General features: G+C 36.0%; 1 long non-coding RNA gene across 1 annotated transcript in view; it reads right to left on the bottom strand.

The window, feature by feature from the left end:
• Positions 1-916: 916 nt before the first annotated feature.
• The window catches only part of LOC137096144 (uncharacterized), a 65,434-nt gene continuing 52,458 nt past the window's right edge, over positions 917-13,892 (bottom strand). The window contains exons 2-3 of the long non-coding RNA XR_010909340.1: positions 5,559-5,727; positions 917-1,294 (exon numbers count right to left, since the gene is read on the bottom strand). This is a non-coding gene — a long non-coding RNA (uncharacterized lncRNA). The remainder of the gene's footprint in view (positions 1,295-5,558; positions 5,728-13,892) is intronic.

Genomic DNA, 13,892 nt, shown 5'->3' with positions numbered 1-13,892 from the left:
TTGACTAGAAAGGTAACCATTGGAAGCAACCATTGGAAACAAAAGGAGCCAGGCAGGCCTTCAAGAACATGATATAGTGGGTTGATCACAGAAATACATTTTATGATGCTGAAGATCCAACAGGGCATTCTATGCATGGCAAGAATTTTACACTACCATGTTAAATGGTAGTGTAAAAGAATTACACTACCATGTTAAAACTACTAAAAACACCTTCAATATTAAAGGCTATGAAAATAAACTAGAAGTGTGTCACACATTCAGTGTGGAAGGGTCAAATTCAAGAATCCATAGGCTGGTGCAGAAAAATATACTAATTGTTCCATTAGAGGGGAATTTGATACAAGCATACGAAACCTTTGAGAACCACACAAATTGTGTGTAAAATGAAACATGTGTCTAATCTATCATTCCTGTTTTTAAAAATTTGGATTTAATTGGCTGTTTGAAAAAAAAGGCACTCCCTTTGCAGTTTTGATTTCTAGGAAACAGGCTCCCCACATTAAATGGCTGCATATTACAAATGACAAGAGACTAAAAGTGGTGGATAGTTTTCTTTTGGGTGCTAAGGAGCGAAATGTAATAATTTAGTCGAAAATATCTGTCTTGCGATCGGATAAAACAGATTCCTAAGAATTACCAAGGAGATATTTATTTACGACTACTGCTAAGCCAACCTTTATTTATCTTCAAAAAAATCCATCTCTGAGTGGAAAACAAACTTTGCTTCAAGAGGTCTGCAAAGCGAATAATAAATGTCAGATCTAAATCCTGTATGAAAATAAGTTCCATTTAATCCTGGATATTCTTCAAGATGCAAATGAAGGCCCACTGTCAACACAGAGGCTGCCTGCTTGCAGACGCTGGCACACTAGACGCTCCTCTGCAGCCAGGTCTCCCTCAGCCCTTCCCCCTCTCCATCCTAAGACTTGGTCTCAGCTGCCTGCCTTTCGCAGAAAACCACAACCCAAGGAAACATATCAGTAATAGCACCCAGTAAATTAATTTGACGTTTGATGTACGGGGAAAGGGGGGTGGGAACCCTCCAAAACCTTACAAAAGACGTTGAAAACAAAGCCACTTAGGACCTCACAGTACATATATTTGTAGGTTGCCGAGATATGGGAGGTAGTTGCTCTATTGTACCCAACATAACTGCCTTCATCTTCTTTGTTGAGACAATCCGGTCATTCTTTGTGAAAAAGACAGATTCTGCATCCAGTCAACATACTGGCAAACAAACACATTTCTCACCTTCCACTTCCATAGAAACACCCATATGTTCAAGCAATATCTGAAAAGAAACATGGCAGGTAATAGCTTTATATATATATATATATATATATATATATATATATATATGTCCCAGACATTTTCATATAACGCTGAAACTCTTTGCATTAGTATCTGAGACACAGTGGCATCACTAAATAGACATAATAAAAAAAAGCCAGCATTTATGACTGGCATGATGTATGAGACACAGAACCACGCTTTGTATACTTGAGGAATAATGTTCATTCTAATCATTGCCTTTCTCTCACTTGAAGCTACTAATCTCCCTTTTTGTAAAAAGTATTTAATTCAAAAGTAAACTATTGATGAAATATTAACTGAGTCTTTGACATTACTGGCGATGTGTGGATATTGTGAGGCATAGCATATTTAAGCTATTAGACATGCAGGAATGCTATTATGCTTCATTGTGTCTGGCTGTCCCTACCTCCCTCCACCCTCCTCCCTCCCAATCTCTCTCTGGCAGCTCGGCATTCTGCATCTTACAAATGTCTGGCCTTATGGGTTACAAGCACAGAAGTGTAGTGGTAAAATGCATAATCTTAGCATCTCTGCTTCTTGATATTCATGGATTTATTTACAAGTCCCTGTGTTCTACTCCTGCCCCCCCCCCCCCCCTTCAACTGTTACTCCAGTTTATATTACTGCCATTCCCATGTTCTCGTGGAAATTTCAAATGAGAATAAAACATATAACTGGCAAATATTCCGCAGTATTGTATACATTCTCATCATTTATCAGAGTTTCCTTTTCTTCTTCTTTTTTAACCCCTCTTTTCTTTCTTCCTTCCTTCCTTTTTTAGAAGGCACAATTTTTAAGAGGTTTATGGACCCGCAGATATATGAAGAGTATTTTGATTGGCTTTTTTAGCACTTCAGCTACTTAAGGTTCAGTTTGTATAAAATGGCTGTAATAAAATGGATTTATGTACATGTGTATGCTTGGGTGTATGCAAATACGTGAAAAAAGAGAAAGTTCATAAATCCTGTCAATTTTGTTGATTAAGCTCAATACTCACACACTAACAACATTTCAATATTTCACAAAAGGGTTAACACGCTGAAGAAAGACATTCATTTCAGCATTTCTTTTGGTATCCACTGAAGAAAGGGTTTATCAGTTCAAAAGAAACCATTCATACTCAGTTAATTTTCAGAGAGCTTTTCAGTCAACTTTACAAGCATGAAATGGGTATTTGCATAGTGGTTTCACTGTCAGATTTCTGGGGGTTTCATAAATTTCACCAGTGATTTATCTGCTTAATATTTACAGGCTAAGGGCTTGATATTACAAATATGTGTGTATTAGTGGCTTTCTACACGAACAGTGATCTTTAATATGACTTACAATACCAAAGGTTCTGCAAAGTACTAAATGTCTTGCAATCAAACCGCAGTCCTAATATACATCTTGCTAACTGTTCTTTTTTTTTCTCCTCCTTGCAGTTTACATTTGTATATTAATGAGGCATTTTGTCTAGGCTGTGCATTAATTTATTTGACCCAGTAGCACTAATTTGGAAAAGCAGTTCAATTTATGCATATAACACAGGCATCCTTTTTGATGCAAAGCCACAAAGCAGTCATACAGTTTGGACAAATAAAACATTTACACAGATGACACAACCGGCTAAATATTCGAGATGGAGAGGTTAAGAAATGACATTTATAACAATGTGTTGTGTTGTGTGTGTATTCATTTACAGTATAGAATGCACTTGGTGCTAAATATGTGTTAAACAGGAGGAGGAGCTAAAGAACTCAGCTTTTCATGATTGTATGTTTTCTCCTCTCTATCTCTTTTTCAAAGCATGTATCATGCCAATTATAATGGTGCCTATTTTTAGCAGATATTCATTTAAGAACAGTCAGGAAAGGTAGCAGAGGAGTCTGTGTGCACATTTTGTAATTTGTATTTTTATACGGGTTCTATTGTGCTCTATGCTTCCATCATGACTGGGAAATGGGAAGCTGGCATTCAGTCAAATAAATAAATAAATAAAGGCAGAATAAACAGAAGAGGCAGGGAATTCTCCCTGCTTTCCCAAGCTGCTAATTATCACATCTATCTCTATTCAGCAATAGAGAGATATGCACAATATAAATTTGCATACTGTATGCGTGTGCTTGCACGCACGCACACACACATACGCAGACCCTTTTTGCATCCAAAGAAGAAATGCTTCCTTTCTGTCCTTCTAAGAATCTCAGTATGTTCAAAGGGATAGCAAAAAAAAAAAAAAAAAAAAGAACAAGAGGGAGGAGAGGAGAGAATGTCAGAGTGTGGCGGCATTAAACATTTAAATTTTTGTATGCCCTAGTCATTATACTACCATATTTTACATCTTCCCTTCCCCCACTGTAATTTTGCTGATTTTTACTTGTGTGTGGCTATTATGCAGATAGGCTTTGTTCTATTTATACAGGCTGCAGCCTATTGGAAAAGCAAGTGATACACTGAAGGATGGAGATTTCCCTTCTGTTTTTTTTTAAATGTACGTCTACCGAGTATAAAGCATACATTTTTATTTTTAGCAATCTTAATGAGGCTGGGCAGATGCATCTTCTCCAAATGCTTAGGGTAATAGACATAATTTGAAATGCAAAAGTTTAGCACTTTCCAGGAAAAAAAATTAAACCTTAATGTATTCTTGGTACAATCCAGGGAAAATTAGGTCTGTTTTAAGTCCTGTTGACATCAATGGGATTTGGGGGCCCAATTAAGCAGGTACATTCAATGGATGTTGATTGGAGACAGATGCACTTAGCAAAATTTGGATTGCACCCAATAGGATTTATGTGCTGATATCTTTAAAGCCTACAGAACAAGTATATTTGTAATACGTAGGTAGCACGTAGTTAATAGCGCACTAATGTCAGGCAGACAAATCTATTAGACCTGTTGGGATCTTGATGAAACAGTAATTTACAATGCACAAAGTATGCAGTGTGCATAGAGCCACAGACGGAATCTATTTATATCTTAATTTGAAGTCTCTGAGTTGTTTAAAATATTAAAGTGTAAAAGACACCAACAGTGTATGTAGATCCTGATGTGGAAAGAGATATATTCTGAAGAGAGGACCTTGAAGGTCCTGTAACCAAGGCAAGTGAGCTTTAGGCTTTCAAGGGAGAGGTTGTAAAGGAAGTTGAGCCAGATATAAATTAACCCTGCCAGAAATATTTATTTTATTAAAACCTAACCTACTATATTTAAAGAGAAAATAAGAATCTCCAGAGCCTGATCTTAGACACTGATGTAATGGAAAGATTTGAAATAGGAGCACTCATCATGACAGTTTCCACAGCCACTTCCCAAGGACAGCTCCAATACAGACAGTTATGGTAGTGTACAACAGACCAAGCAGAGATCTTAATTGCTCATTCATGACCAAGCAACCTTTCAAAATATTTTGGGTTACAAAAGGGATAAATTATGGCAAACTCATTTTCTATCCTTTGACTTTAAGCACTGCAGCTAAGCTGAGAGGGACCAGAAAAGGTGCTTGAAGGAGTAGCAGGTAATTATCAGCCTCATCCATGCCAATGGATTATGATTAACATTATCTATGCTAATCATAAATTTCTGCCTCTCCAGTCCAGTGATCCCATTATATCACTGGTCTCACTCGCAAATTCAATGTAATACCAATGAGGATAGGCAAGACTAAGGCCAATCACAAGAAATGAAGTTGTTCATCATCATTCCACTTCCAATTCTACCAGCTTTTTTCCTTGCACAGTCATAGCTGTTGATCTCAGATTTATTTCATTTTTTAAAAAATTCATTAATTTGAATTTTAAATGAATTTTGAGAATATTTTCTGCATTTCAACTTGTTCTGTCTGTAATTAAAATTGTTTGGATATGGAGCAGAGATCCTTTAAAATTTTAATCACATTAATAATTCTAATAATGCAAAATATGAATATGATATTCAGAAATTATTTTTAAAGCCTCTTCTTATATCTTTCTTAGGAATAAGTAAAGACCACAAATCACCATTTTCCTGACCAGTTTTGCACTCTGAGGATCAGTTGATGGAATTCCCCATTTTCCTCTAGTTTCCTTTACCTTTCAAGTCAGTTTTGTGGTTTTGCTGAACGTAATGGAATGCCTTACCACCAATATCATTATGTGCTACCAATATCTATTTATCAATATCTATATTTCAACAAAGCATGTCAACAAATGAACAGGAAAAAATCCAATGTTTCAGGTATATATAAACCCATTAAAATCAATGGCTTTAAGCATGCTTACCTCTGAAGCACGGCTACATTACGTAGATTCTAAAACATCTGGTGCAGATGTTTCCCTTCATCCAAGCAGAGCTGAATGTGAAGGCCCCTTCTGGATAGGAAATTGCTGTACTCAAATTGATTCTGCTTACTGGACTCTTAGATCAGCACCTGAAGCTGTGCACATGGATCTACATAGTGAATAAAGATTATTCACATAGTGCCCAAACTTGTTATTCACAATGTCAATTCTAGCAATACCAACCAGCCCTTTATATGTACCATTCTAGTCTGGCAAGGAAGTAGTCTACAAACCTGGATGCCCTGATGTGTTTGATGCTACCGCTTGGGCAATATTAAAGAATTTTGGGAATTGTACACAAACACTTGGGTACGCACAAACTGGGTACAATATCACTATGGTATCCTGGATGCTCGATATTTGATAGAGTTCTCGTTCAGGATTTGATAAGTTAATTCTTTCCCAAGTATAGTCAAAATACGGATTTCATTTATTATCCACAGTTTCAAGTATCCATAGAAGTCCTTGAACAGAGGTCCTCTGGATATGGGAGCTATAGTGTATGTTCAGATTGTAGATGTCCAGAAGTGTCTGATTTGCCAATGCTGGAAACAGATTATGTACTAGATGGCCTTTTGTATGATGAAACAGAATCAAGGGCACTAAATGGCCAGCAACTCTAACCTCCCCTCTCTTGCATTGCACATCATAATTAGAATGCAATAACTATTTGACTATGGATTTATGTTTTTTATTTATATTAAGAGCATGTGTATATTCAGGTGTTCAGTCCAGATTTCATTTACCAATAATATATAACTTTATCCATATTTTTTTAAATAATAAGTTGATGTATTATGAAGATTGACTGGTATTATGAAGATGACTGGTATTATATTATATCATATTTTTTTATGTCCAAGGATAGTTGAAAGTGTGTGTGTGTGTGTGTGTTTCTTTTGCAGTAGTTGAACAAAGTAAATGTTCAAGAAAAGCACTATTTCTCATGCAATTTTAATACTGGCAATGACACAAACATAAGTGTATATCTAATGTAAATATCAATGGTAGGTAAAGGTTTTCCCCTGAGATTAAATCCAGTCATGTCCGACTCTGGGGTTTGGTGCTCATCTCCATTTCTAAGCCAAAAAGTCGGCATTGTCTGTAGACACCTCCAAGTTCATGTGGCCGCATGACTGCATGAAGCACTGTTACCTTCCCCGCCAAAGCGGTACCTATTAATCTACTCACATTTGCATGTTTTTGAACTGCTAGGCAGGCAGAGGAATATCAATGGTAATTAGGTATATTCAATAATAATAATAATAATAATAATAATAATAATAATAATAATATGATCTGTCAACTGCAAAAGGCCACCTTACTTGGATCTGTGTGCATCATTCAAAAATACATCACATAGTCCGAGACGCTTGGGAAGTGTTCAGCTTGTGATTTTGTGATAAGAAATCAAGCATATAGATCTCGTTTGCTGTGACATACTGTGTTTTTGTGTCAGTAAAATAATAATAATCCATTGTACTTTTTAATTTTTTTCCTTTTCTTTTAAAAAACAAGCAAATCAAAATTCTGAGTCAAGAATTCTGTAGCTTGCATATAGTAAATAAATAAGCACGGTTCCTCCTGTGTCTATACAGCTATGCCACATTCATTTTCGGTTTTGCATAATACAGTCTCCTTTTTCTGAGCATTATAGTGCAAGGAGTCATGCAAGGCTCTGAGCAAACATCCACCCCATGACCACTAGATCTTTTATTCAGCCATTCTCCAGATTTATGAGATTTACCCCATGCTGCCCATAGGCATCAAAGTGCAACTATAAAGACAAAAACACATTCCTCTTTAAAATAAAATGTTGTCATTTTAAAATATTTATACTATACCCTATATCAGAAGATCTCAGGTATAGAAGATCTTCTTCAGCAGTATATTCAGTTATTCTTACTCACACACATATTCAAGAACTGTTGTTGAAACATCCAATTACAGTTTTCACTTTCACTTAAATGCACTTTTTAATTTCAAAAAATACATTTTCCTATGCAGGTTTAACTTTAAAACACAGTGTTGAAATTTTCAACACTGCAGATAACAAGTTTAGGTGTTCCCAAAATTGTACTATGATATAGCTGGCAAATGTACTTGTGCTTTCTGCGCTTGGCCTCCAAAGTTATAGAAAAAAATGGTTGCAGAGTTTTAGGCATCATGTTCTAACTAAGCTTTCTAAAGAATCTGACCTGTCATGTGCCAAAGTTCTAGGTACAGATTCCATTTAGATGTTCAGACGCAACAGTTTTTAAAAATCTTTTAATTGTTGTTTTATTGGGTTTTTTCCCACTCCCACCCTCCCCTCCTTGTAAATGCAACTTATACATCAAACTACAGAAGTTACATTTGAAATAACAATCTCAGTCTTAATTTTTCTACCCCACATCTTAGCACATTCTTTAAATAATTCCTAACTGATTCTCACATCTTCTTAGTTGTTGCAACCTTTTTATCTATATTATTCCATTTGCAATTTGTTATTTCCACATTTAACATATGATATATATAGTAATATAACCAATTAGTCAAGTTGAAGCTTCATACTGGACTTCAGTCCAAACTGGAATGTCTAGAAAAACGAAATTCCTTGATACATTTCAGGATATTGAAGAACTAACATTTAGATGTACATGTTCATCTAAAATCACTATTTTTTTTTAGAAATATTATGATCTAAAGGGGATAAATATATAGACTAGTATTTGTATGTCATAATCATTATATTAGTCTTTCAAGTTATTACACTTGTACATGTTTTCTTTGTAGTAAATCCCATTGAGGGCCCTTCCCCACAGACATATAACACAGATTATCAAAGTAGAAAATCCCACAATATCTGCTTTGAACTGGATTATCTGAGTCCACACTGCCACATATTCTAGTTCAAAGCAGAAAATGTGGGGTTTTATTCAGCTATGTGGAAGGGTCCTGAGTTAAGTGGACTTTGTATTAACTGTTGTCAAGTTGGCTTCAATTTATAACCACCCTATAAGTGAATGAATTTTAAACCACTTTATACTCAACAGCGTTGCTGCTCAGATTCTGCAGACTTGGGGCCACGCCTCCCTTTATTGAATTGATCCATCTGGAATGTGGTTGTCCTCTTCTTTCTACTGCCTTTGAATTTATAAAGTATTACTGTCTTGTTAGGGATTCCTAGTGCCTCTTCCTTCCCTGAATCCAGTGTAGACTCAGCTCTTAAGTAAAACACTATGTAAATTCCCAAATGTCCCGTTTCTGTCCATCGCACAAATTGAAAGGTTCATAAGCCCCTTTTCTATGTTGTAATATGTCCCCTTATTCATGCTTCCAATTCCCCTGAGTCATGCTTCCAAACATTCCATGCTCTTATAATATATATTCTACAGCTTCAGATTTTCCTTTTACTCCTGAGGACACCAACAGCTGAACATCCTTTTGGCCCGTAACTTCAAGGTTGGACTTCTGCAATGCGCTTTACATTGGGCTACCTTTGTACCTAGTTCAGAAACTCCAGCTGGTTCAAAATCTGTCAGCCAGACTAGTTATAGGAACATACAGGAGTAAGCATATTACACCTATACTAAAGTTACTCCACTGGCTGCCAATTCGTTTCTGGGTAAAGTACAAGGTGTTGGTTTTGACCTTTAAAGCCCTACATGGTTTGGGTCCTCGTTACCTACAGGATCGCCTTCTCCTGTACAATATGCCCTGCACATTTAGTTCCTCTGGGGGACAGCTACTCCAGCCTGCCAGAACTCAACTGCTGCCTATCATTGAGACAACCTACTGGAAGAACTCGGATAGCTAAATGAGCTGCCATAATTTAAAAACCATCTGAAGGCCTATATCTTCTGACAGGCCTACCCAGTCAGTTTTAATCATGAATTTTCAATTCATGTCCTGTGTTTAATTCTCTGTTCCATGTATTTTAATATGTAGCTTGTATAGAAATATACTTTTAATATGTGTATTTATAGAATCTTTACAATGTTTATATGTTTTAGCAGCACATGCATTGCCATCTTTAGGTCCTCCAAATCTTGAAAGGGGTGCAGTTGGCATATCATCAGGAAAGTCCCAGGAGTAATATTCCTGTGAGATCAATATTACATTGGCTTGTGATAGCACATTAGTGTAGGACATAGCAACATGCTAGATTTTCTTCTTTTGCACTGGAGCCCTCTAGCATGATTTATGCATTGCTTTTGTGCTGATAGCTGGAAATGGAATTAAAACAAAAGCTTAACACAGAATTTAATAGCATTAATTCATTCCTTAGTCAACCAACAACCTCGTGAGGTGACATACATTTGGAGAACTAAAATAAGATTCATAAAAACAAGATTAAAATACATGCTAAAAACCAAGCAACATGCAGACCATACCAAATCTGTAGGAGAAATGCAGATGACAATCCTAATCATAAAATCCAATTGCAGATAAATAAATATAACTGAGAAAAAAACATCACAGTTACATGAAAGCAAGTTGCAAAAATAGAAAAGTGGGGTTCAAACAGTTTTAATGTAAAAAAAGAGAATAAGATTGGAATATAAATTAAAACATTGCCCCAAAGCACTACCTTCCCAACAAATATAATTAAACTTTAGTCATTCCTGTTTCTTAAACATGTACAGGAGTCTCTGAGCCTTATTTGTCACCCAAATACTAAACAAGGAGTTTATAAAGTTATATGTATAATTCTGTTCTGTCTCTCAGTGGATCCTAGGGACAAAAAATTGCTCCAGGGGTGTTCATTCCTAATCTTAGGGTTAGGATAGATCCATATAAGAAGAGGTAGCCTTATAGATATGAAAGTTCAAAACTTTGAAGGGCTTCTTGGTCAAAACCAATAATTTGAACTGGACTCAGGAATTGATAGAGAAGGAAAATCTGGATAGTTGTGTTGTACTTGATTCCAATCAAAAAAACTTTCTACCACATCCTATACCAAGTTCAATTTATTGTTTTCCATTTACCTGGCATAGGTGTTAATGAGTAATTTCTGGACAGCTTCTCTGCAAATTGTCTCATGTCAATTCACCTTGTGAACAAGATATAGCAATTCGAGAGGAAAGTGCTTCTGTAGTAAAACCCAAACAGAACTAAATGAGGAAGGCGATACGGGATTGACTAGGTGAGAATAATGTTTCATGAACAGTTGAAAGGGGGAAGAATATCTAGTATCAAAAGTAAGAAGACAATAAATAATAAAGTGGCCATGATCCTGAACATATTGAACTTTTTTAAAAAAAGTAATACAATTTGATATAAATGGAAGGATCTACCACTTGATGTTAGTAGGAAAGCACCCTTAGATGGTTTTCATTTTGTTTTTCTTCTTCTTCTTCTGTTATTATAGATCTCTGTGTGAGATTTTCAATAAGACCTGAATCAGACCAAATGAAGGAGCTTTACATCTTGGACATGGAAGCCTGAAGCTTTCAGCTAAGGCATGTAAAGGCAGATTAATGTGCTACTGTGCTCTTCGCAAGTGCCAATATTTTCTTTTCAAGCATGAAGCTGAGTTAGTAGTAACTGCTGTTGGACACCCATTGTGTGTGTTATGCTGGTGGGTTTTTAATGAATTTGTGTACTACAAAGCACTGTGTTAGCAAGGAGACCACCATATTTTGGAAGTATGTATTTGTTGAAGTAATTAATAAAGTAATTAATAAACTAAGAAATATAAAATAAGAAAAAGAATTAGCTTCTGAAATAAATATTTATATACTGTTCCATTAATTCATTATCTAGATTTTCTGCATTTTTTTTCTTCCTTGTGAGGTCTGGTAAAATAATCCTGTGTCTGTCAAGGGGATAAAGCCAAAATATGATAAAACAGCCAGGATACTGCATTATGGTTTAGGATGTCCCTTATTTTAGACTTCAAAAGTCTTATAGGTCTAGCAAGTGTCCCTTATTATAAGGGACAGGAAAGCAGTTGATTTTATATAGACTGAACAAGATGTCAACAAATCCCACATTTGGGGTGTTGGTCCTTCATAAAAACAGAAATGTGAGCCTCAGGTAATATATGAATGTGGGCAAGTGAGCTGGATAGTCAGCATTCCATGTTTGCTCAAATTAGGCACATAGGACCACCACAAAAGTTAGGCAAAAGTGAATTGAATTACATTTTTTTTTTAAAAAAAATAAGAAAATACTTCTCCAGGAATCTAGGTCTGACAGCATGACTCTATGGTCCACTTACAGCAGAGGTTTTTGAGTCGCTGAAAGCACCACCTTCAACTCTTTGTTCATATTAACAATGGGTGGGAATCATGAAGTGTGTGCATCATGTGCAGACTTTTGAGGGGTCCTATGATACTGTAGGAACACCCACTGACCTCGCAAAAATATTCAGCACAAAGAAATCCTTGTTCATATGGTCACAGTCAGGCCAAAAAATACCTTAAATGTTGACTCTGTGCTTTATGGAGTTGCGGAATGCTGTTGGGGGAATAGGGGCTTCTCAACCCAGAATAGTCCAAAACCCCTCCCAACATGAAAGGAAGCTGTTTAATCACTTCTAGTCACCCAAAAGTTGTATTGACAAGCTGAAGATTTCCAAAGCTCTGATGCTGTTGATAATGAACCAGTGAGACATCGGGTTTCTAAATAACTCTGTGTGAAATGCAACTAATGTGAATCAAAACAGTCCAGAAGTTTAAAATGGGATAAAAGTGGTACACCAAGCTTACATTTCCAGTCTGAGTGAAACAAACCAGAGAGAAGGATAAGAAGAAGATAACCCAAAGAAATTCACAAAAACCAAGGTGAGGATATCATCCCCAGCTTTGATATCCTTACCTTAATCTTTGTGGTGTTTGACAAAAGTCTTCCATGAAAGTGTCCAACAATCCTGTGTTCTAATGCACCTTTTCTACAAAGATAGAACTTCTTTTAGGATGCACCATTCTTGAGCTGTGTGCATTTTTGATTACATTGGGTGTCATTTTATGAAGATACAAAGCATGCAAGTATGTTACACCCAAGAGAGATAATGGCTGAGATTCAAGGTAATGACATTTCGTAGGTGGTCGTTATATAGCTTTGTCATGGTTTCATTCTTTCGATCCAGCACACATGAGTTTTAAACTCAGCTGCTTGAGTATTTGTCTCATGAATTTGCCTTTTGTTATCACATTCCTTGGTGTCTTGGCATTTGTTCTTCTTTGTTCTCTGTTGCTCTTTAGCCAGCTTTCATGATGTTTTCATGCAAACATCATGAAAGAACCAAAAAGAGCCATACTATTAATTTTGGAATATAACTACTTACAGGAGAGTTCTTTAGATCTATATAAAAGAGGTACACCAAGCTTACATTTCCAGAATTTCAGGAAAGTTACTCAGGAATTTCCTCCTAATTAGGTGTGATCTGATTTTGGTAATTTAAATCCATTGAATCATGTTCTAACATCTGGAGCATCAGAAAACAACCTTGTCTTTATTTCTACATAACATCTCTCCATCTGTTTAAATAGTCATACTTACACAGAGCCCACAATGCTGATACATACATTTTCAAACATATAAAGATACTCCCAATGTGTGAATAATAAGATAAGAAATTGTGGTTTGTATGATGGAAAGATAAGTATTTCTTTGGTATTTAGAGATATAAAAGCTTTCATTTATCAAATCAATCATACCATGTAGACACATATTCACTTGGGAATGCTCAGGCCATTTTTGTGTGTCAGCATTGTTGTTTAAGTCAGAGTTTATCTTATTTGGGATAATGATAGTTTTAATGCCTTTCATAAGACATTGTCACTAGGAATAAAACTATAAACTAAAACATTGTGCTATTTTTGATCCTTCCTTTCTGCCTTGGCCCCAAAGAAACATTCTCTGGAATCTGATCCAGAGAAACTTCTACGCAAATTAATTTGATCTTTGGGCTGAGATGTTTCTCCTTCCGTACAAAGTCAATTGTCACAGAACTTTGTTTCTTCCCAATATAAGTATGCTGCATGAAGGAGACCACATGAGAAGAACACTCTTCAAAATGGCTTGGAAACCCATTGTAGCCTCTCAGGGGTATACATGTTTAAGCATGTTCTGGATCGTATTATTAGGCAAATGGATGGTGAAAAAGACAGATAGACAGACTTCATACAATTTCCTATACATTAAGTGAGGACTCTCTATGCCATGTTTAAAATGTAATGGAGCCATTAATAATCAACCATATAATCAATCCTCATAAAAACACATTTGAGGTTTTATATAGAGGGCGGGAGGATATCCTGAAAGTAAAGTTACAAGATTTTTTTT

This window comes from Anolis sagrei, chromosome 2 (genome assembly GCF_037176765.1).
Source record: "Anolis sagrei isolate rAnoSag1 chromosome 2, rAnoSag1.mat, whole genome shotgun sequence".
In the NCBI taxonomy this organism is placed as follows: Eukaryota; Metazoa; Chordata; class Lepidosauria; order Squamata; family Dactyloidae; genus Anolis; species Anolis sagrei.
The sequence above is the reverse complement of the archived record's forward strand: the minus strand, read 5'-3'. Positions and strand labels throughout refer to the sequence as shown.